At 30.8% G+C, this 7,656-nt stretch overlaps 1 long non-coding RNA gene across 1 annotated transcript; it reads right to left on the bottom strand.

Annotated features, from left to right (window-relative positions):
* Positions 1 to 1,551: 1,551 nt before the first annotated feature.
* LOC146903449 (uncharacterized) lies at positions 1,552 to 2,236 on the bottom strand. Its single transcript, XR_015021934.1, has 2 exons — positions 2,097 to 2,236; positions 1,552 to 1,960 (listed from the first exon to the last, which is right to left on the bottom strand). It is a non-coding gene; the product is annotated as an uncharacterized LOC146903449 (long non-coding RNA).
* Positions 2,237 to 7,656: the final 5,420 nt, after the last annotated feature.

Genomic DNA, 7,656 nt, shown 5'->3' with positions numbered 1-7,656 from the left:
ATTCTGTTAAGTGTGTGCATAGATGGCAATTAAGGGCTGCTTTTCTTCTTGTTCCTTTTTCCCCCAAAAATTAGGGTTCCATCTTCATCTTCCTCCAATTCGAAATCCTTCTTCATCTTCATCTTCCTCCAATTCGAATTTCTTCTTCTTCTTCTTCTTGTTGTTCATTTTCGTCAGCTTCAAATCTAGAATTTATTAGTGCAAAGAGGCATATGGAAGCTGAGATTATGGAAGGAGAGTGAGTGGGAGAATATGGAAGCTGAGATTGAAGCGGAATTGAAAGCTAGTAGATCTGGTGATGCTAAATCTCATGTTGTTCCTATTCATTGTTGTTGTTGTTGTTGTTGTTGTTAGGATCTGATCTTGCTATCTCAGAACCCTAATTTGTTTGCGTTTTGATTTTTCTCGCCATCTTTTGGAATTTGTATGGAAAAGATTATGGGAAGATGAGTTAGAAATGATTTTTCTTGTTTATGGTTTTTGTTATAAAATTTGGATTTCTTTTTGTTTATGAAGTTTTGGGTTTGTGTATGAATTTTATGAGTTTCTGGGTTGTTTTCTTGTTGTTGTTGATGGTGTTGTTGCTGAGTTATATACCCTAACGTTTTTAATTAAATTTAACGGAAAGGACCAAAATGTGTAACGGAGAGAAAGTTGAAGGACCAAAATAATTCAAAAGAAAAAGTTAAGGGACCAAAATAAATCAATTTTTAGTTAGAGAACCAAACCGATACCAATTAAATAGTTAGAGGACCAAAAAGGTAATTTAGCCTCGATTTTATGAGAATAGTTCTCTATCTAATCTAAACATTTTTAGTCAATGGTATATTCCAAATTCCAATGCACTTTATTGTGCAGCTCAATCACGTGATAAAAATGATATACTGTGAGTCAATGGTACAATTGAATTGTTAGGCTGCACTAACATTTTTGTTTTACGCATCATATAGTACCTTAAATAGATATATCATCATTTCCCTCAAAAAAAAAAATAGATATATCATCACATTCTATGTTCCATATAATGAAAGCTTTCATAGTTTAGCAAGACTGCATAAAAGAAACTCAGTTTTAAGTGTGTGATTAAAAAATGGTCGATTAAAATGCACATTGATGGAATTCGCATGTATGCCGTACATTCAACACTCTTGATAAATTCCTTCCAGGAATTAGCACCGACCCATGTGACACTGAGTTGGCTAGACAATATTATTAAGATGCCAAGTCATCTGATCATCACATAACTATGAATTGATAAGTTTCTAGCCAACTATATCTAGCGAGAAATTAATCTTTAATTTTATGGGTCAAGTATCACAGACTATAATAACTACCCAGATAATAAGTGGCAAGCTCTACATGTTTAGTCTATTATCCATAACACCTATGTTTTCTAATAAATTAATTCACCCATTGGGTTATGTTTTGACTTTGTTTAGTAATAAATTTTCTATTTTGTTTCCATGTTCTAATTGATATAATGAGTTTCGTATCTCCAATTAGTAAAGATGAAAAGCAATATAAAAAAAAATTCCTAAAGAAACAGAAAAATAATGGTTGGAAAACATTCCTGAATATAGCTTAATTTGATTCAAAACTCAAAGGTTCAAACAAACATGACCATAATGAAAAGACAAAACAAAATAGGTTGCTGCACTTCTACCATGCTTACACATAAAGTCATTTGATCACAGCAAACTTAGGAAATAAAAAAAAACTAAATCGGACGACATACAAACAGGATCAAAGAAATTTTGGACTAATCAGTTGGTTCCTTCTTGACACACTTGAGCTTCAGAGGCTTGTTTGTTGATTCCTCCCCAACTTCAACGTTTTTTTAGTCTTGTCCATAGCTTTCTCTGAAGACCTTTTCCCACCTTTTTTGTTGCAAGGGTCATGACCCAGGATTCAACAACTTCATGTTGCAGTCCTATACTTCAACCGCAACTTGTTGACGATCCTATCCATTTCACCCACAGGATTCGGGTCCAAGGGTCCAGCGATGAACAAATGAAAAATACATAAGATGAGGATTAATTCAAAGTACATGCTAAGATGTTGTATTGTTACAAATTGAATACGTAAAAAACCTTTACCGGTAAGAGCATGGTATGCGAGAATGGCTTCAATGTTGCTGTGTGCCATTGTTTGTTGTTATAGATTGTATAGATGCTGGTAGGAGAAGAGTGGTTGATTGCATGACTATATATATAGATGGATAGACCACTTACAAAGGAGTGAAGCCATGCTTTGGAACTACACGGCAATTAAATGTTTCTGGTGGGATATGAAAGGCATCTTATTAATAGAGTTAGTTAAAGAGTTTTGGAGCTTAAATTTGAATTTCAAATGATGCAATCAATATAAGTGTGATGTACGGGCATGTGTTGGAACTACAAACTATAATGAATGTGGTTGGAAGATGTAAGGGCCTAAAGCTTCTTTTGTTAGTGGGGTTATTTTGGGGGGGAAAAAATTTGAATTTGGAACATGAGTACTCAAGTAGTTCTGCATTAATTGTGGTTAGGTGTAGCAAATTGTGTTTAGCGCCAAATATGCTAGGTTTAGGGTTTTGTAAGTATTGTTTGCAAATGTACTTTAGGATTAGATATAAAGATTATTATTGTTGTTGTTGTTGTTGTTGTTGTTGTTGTTACTTCCTCAAAAAAAAAAGTCCTTGTTGTTGTTACGAAACCAAACATAAAAATTAGTCCATGTTTTCTTGTTGTTAAGGAAACCATAACAAAATAAATCATTTAAAAACTTAGTTACTAAAACAAAAATAGTATAATTATGGTACATTATACTGTATATTTCATATTGGTTACAAAATTGAAATTAAATCTTAAAACATAATTAAGATATTGATTGTATCCATATTTGTTTGGCAAGCATTAAAATTAAAAATATTGTAATTACCTCACATTATTATTATGAAATTATGAATAAAACAATTGTACATCTCATTAAATTTTAAACTCATGACATTCTTTGGTTTGGTTCAAGACGCCACATGTCATAATGTCAAACTCATGACATTCTTTGGTTTGATTCAACACGTCAAATGTCATATGAGAAAAAACTACCTTATATATCTTTGTGGAAAACCCTCAAATTTATATAATATAGATATATATATAGATTTCATTATTTATTATCGGTTTTTAATATAAAATTGGAAAATAACAATTTAAAATTATGTTAATATGACATTTAAAATAAAGAAAACTACCATTTATAATAACATTACCAATTTAACCTAGGGTAATTATGGTGAGAGTTAACATTAGAGAAACATTGTGGTGTGAGAAATCATGTTAGAATCAATGTGGTGAGGGAAGTGATGTTAGGATGTCATGTGTCATAAAGATAGGTGTGAGGTTTACATTTCCATAAATACATTTGAGGAAAACCCTCAAATTTACATAATATAGATTGTGCCAAACATCAAACGCCCTTGGAAGGGCCAACATGAAAGGGGAAATCAAGTTACGAATCATCGGGCACGAAAATGTAATTACTGTTGATCTCCAAACTACGTTAACGTCTGCTAGTGTTAATAACGTGGAAGTGAAAGTGAAAGTGAAGCGCTTAAAAGATATCACACTTACTGTTAACAACGATGATAACACTACTGGTATGGGGTATTTATATTTATTTATTTATTTGGACATGACAATTTGTTTTCTTATCATGAGTTACATATTATATAGCTCACAATCATGCATTGTGTTATTCCCTAGAACAATTGTGTTATATGATTTGTCATTTGAGTTTCTATGATCCTAATTATGATTGAGATGTTTTGCAAAATCACTTTTTCTTAAATATATTTTTAAGGAAGCAAAAAAAATTATAATGTTTGTTTCAAATCTTGTACAGTACATTATTAAATGAACAATCAGATTTTTTTATCACACATGTGGTTCTTTGTGAAGGTTTAGAATAAGTTGAAAGATATCGCAATGGTTAGAATGAGTAACATAAAAAATTACAAAATTATACATATTTTCACTTGTTTGATGATATTATTTTGTAATAAATATCAATACCATACAGGAGGTGTTTGTTTATGGGATTAATGTAACTGAGTTTTGCAGAACCAATTTAACTACATCAATACCAATTAATGCAAACAACTGTTTTTTTTTTATTTTTTATTTTTATCTTTTACAGAAAATGTTCGACAAAAAGAAATTGCAGATAAAGAACTTGTGTTGTCCTTGCTTGACGATTTGTCAGGAGAGACTCCCACCACCCCGCTTCGCCTTGCCAACATTATTTTCGTGTCTCGAGACAGGTACTTCTCGAGGTATCTTGCAGATTGGAGAAGACTAAATTGCAACATAGGTGTTGTCTTGAAACCAACAGGTAAATCTCATAGCAACATGTTGGCTAATGGAGATATCATTTGGGAGTTTTCGCACTTCATCGATGGACTTAGACTGGTATACAAAAAGGTAAAAAATGATTTCAAATTACACCTAAAAGTTAAGAATTTCAAATTTCTTCATTGTTATAAATTTTCAAAATTTGAAAAATGACCTCTCAAAGTTTTATTATCATAGATAACTGATCTAACATGCCAAATAAATTAAAATCTTGTAAGCAGCTGCATATGGAGTAAAAATAATATTCATCGTTTCCAACTTATTATAAAACCAGAAGGGTTTGTGACAATTTCATTACCTTGGATAACGAATAAATTGTCTTTTAAATCATCGACGCTAAAAGGTCTCCGGACAGAAACAATTTATATATACTACTTTAAATGTGGTTGGGCGAAACTTGATGAAATTCGAAGGGCTATTTTTAATTTTAAAAGATCAGGAAAAGTAACTGTAGCTTATGTTCTTAATTTTGGTAGCAAGGAATATTATGTTGCTTGTGCTTGTGAATTAGTCTATGTGCCTCCGAGTGCATATGTTTCTCAATTCTGTCTAGCCATAAATTATGGATTACCATAAGAGGAGTATCCTATTGAGGACGATATCGAAGTATCCCTCAAGACAATACTCAACCAAATCCATAAAAGTTGGGCCAATGATGTTTGTGCTTTTTATTTTGGTCCTCAAAATTTCAATTTGACCCCAATAAATTTTCAAAAAATTGCAAAATGACCCCTCAAATTTTTCAAAAATTATAATTTGACCCATCAAAATTTTTAAAATTTACAAATTGACCCCAAATTTCAATTTTCAAATTTGGACCAAAAAAGTTAAAATTTATAGAAGTTGCCCAAAAATGATAACAATGAATTTTTTTATCATTTCATCCAAACAAGAATATTGAGAAAAGATAGTAATTGAATTGAATCATTTGAATTGCCTAAAATTCTAAATTCTTTAAAATTTCTCAATTACCTCATCCAAACACACTCTAAGGTCTTTTTGGGCACCACCCCTTAGCTTTTAAATTTCCTTCACAAAAATCATGACCACGTATTTTTAACTTTACCAGCATTCTAAAAGTTTTTTTTTTTTGTTATTCTAAAAGTATTTAAAACAACCACATACACAACGAGCCTAAAAATGCGCCTAAAACAATAAAAAAATGTTTCGGAAGAACATAATAATTTTCTCCAAGGTCAATAAACACTGCTTTTACTTTTTACTTTTTGATATAGATAGATGATGACTTGTATCCTCTAAAAAAATTATTAATAAATTTTCGTATTTTGAATGGCGACAATATGTTTCAGTTAAAGAAGTTTATTGCTTGATATCAAATTTTGAAGCAATTGTTGATTCCCCTCTATTCAAAGTCAATTGGAATAAGTTGTTTCTATTGAAGTTATCATTGTTTGTTTGGAGATTATTGTATAACTGTTTTTCAATCAAAGATAATTTAATTTAAATCGGAATGCAAAGTTTATTATCTCTTCATGTGTGGATGGATATAACTTGAACAAAACATCTAAACATTTATTAATTCTTTCATTGTTTTGTCTTTGGAAAATTATGGGTAGATGTTGAAAGAGTTTAATTTATATACACCGTCAATTGTAAATAAATTTACATGTATATCAAATGATGTGTTGTTACGTCAATTAATAAAGTATAACAAATAATATGTTTGTAACTTATTAAATGATCTAACAATATATCATTAGATGCATTTATAAAATTTTGTTGTATCATTGGATGCATGTGTAAAAAAAATTACACCAACAAAACATATCAGTTAAAGTCATGCGAAAAATATTAGTTGGCTTTCAAGCTCATTTAATTTTGCCACATTTACATAAAATAGGTGAAAATTGGGGTTATGAGTAACAAATTGCAAAGGAGAAAAACTAAGAAAAGAAATAGCTAAAAAAATATACGATTTAAAGCGTACAAGCATGATACTTGAAGGCAACAACGAATCCATAAAATTTTAATGGTGTAGGTATCATAATTTGTAACACTAAATATTAATATATATCATAATTGTTCTATCTGATTTTTCATATTATGTAAATATTGACTAATTTTTTCATTTTCAATGTTAATAAAAGTATCATTTTTAATATATGTAACCAAACAATCGTTTAATCATTCATCTTTCGAATGATTTTACGTCTGATTCCTAATAATATTCATAACACAAAGAGACGCAAAGGCTAGAGATAAACTTTTTTTTAAGGTGTTGTGTTTTGAATGCTAATTGGCTTCATTTTGTTAAAACAATTCGTTCAAACAAGATGTGGTATACAGCATTCTAGCATGTAATACGACATCTTGAGACAAGGCGGTGTACCATTTTTCGCATTCTTTGGAGTAATGCTTCTCGCATATATTCAAGAAGCTTTTGTCATATTACTTGTGCTTCAAGAAACGTGCTTTTCTAGAAGTATTTCTTTGTTGGTCTAAGTTGCCGTGCGCTTGAAGTTATTTCCAAAATAGATCTGGGACACATATATTTTGTGTTTCTAGAAGATTGTTGCTGAAAATATAATTATGGACAACTGAATTGTGTTAGCCCATTGACGAAAAAGCTCATGCAGAACAATGACTATATAAGGAGATTCAAACCTAGCTTCTACTTACGAAATCAACATTGAAGAATCGAGTCATTAGAGTTTCATGTTTTGAGTCGTTGTGTTTTATTTTATATACCTCTCTATGCGCTGCCATTGATAATCAAAGCCTTATAGATGATTTGTTTTAGTTGAATTGTAACTTGTGTTTTGTATATCACTCTAGTGCATCTAGCAAGATTTAGGTTTGTGTATTGGAGTTGTTCTCCTACTTTATTGTAACTGTCATTGAGTGGGGTCCTAAATAGAAATACATGGGCATTAGGTGAAGAGGAGTTTCTTCTTTATCGAACTTTACTTTATTTCTGTTTGTTTGTTATTATGCTCAATTCTTGTACACATTGTCCGGATATTAGGTAGAAGTAGAACATCTATCCTACGGGAACAAGAATTTCATAAGAAAATGTATTAAATAGTATATTTGGCTCTATAGTGTGGGCCTTAATCAAACTTTGTCCTCTTCCTTTTGCTTTACTTTGACCAAAACTGTCTTTATCTATAAATTTTAAAAAACTTCATCTCTCACAAACTGATTTTTAAGTAGTTTCATTTTTGTAAAAGGAGATGTCACATATAATAAAGAGAGGGAGGGGGCGACGGATTGTTAATTGTGATGATGGTTAGTGATGAATGAA

The sequence above is a fragment of the Medicago sativa genome, chromosome 8, assembly GCF_051527215.1.
Source record: "Medicago sativa cultivar Bolivia chromosome 8, Bolivia_mono, whole genome shotgun sequence".
In the NCBI taxonomy this organism is placed as follows: Eukaryota; Viridiplantae; Streptophyta; class Magnoliopsida; order Fabales; family Fabaceae; genus Medicago; species Medicago sativa.
The sequence above is the reverse complement of the archived record's forward strand: the minus strand, read 5'-3'. Positions and strand labels throughout refer to the sequence as shown.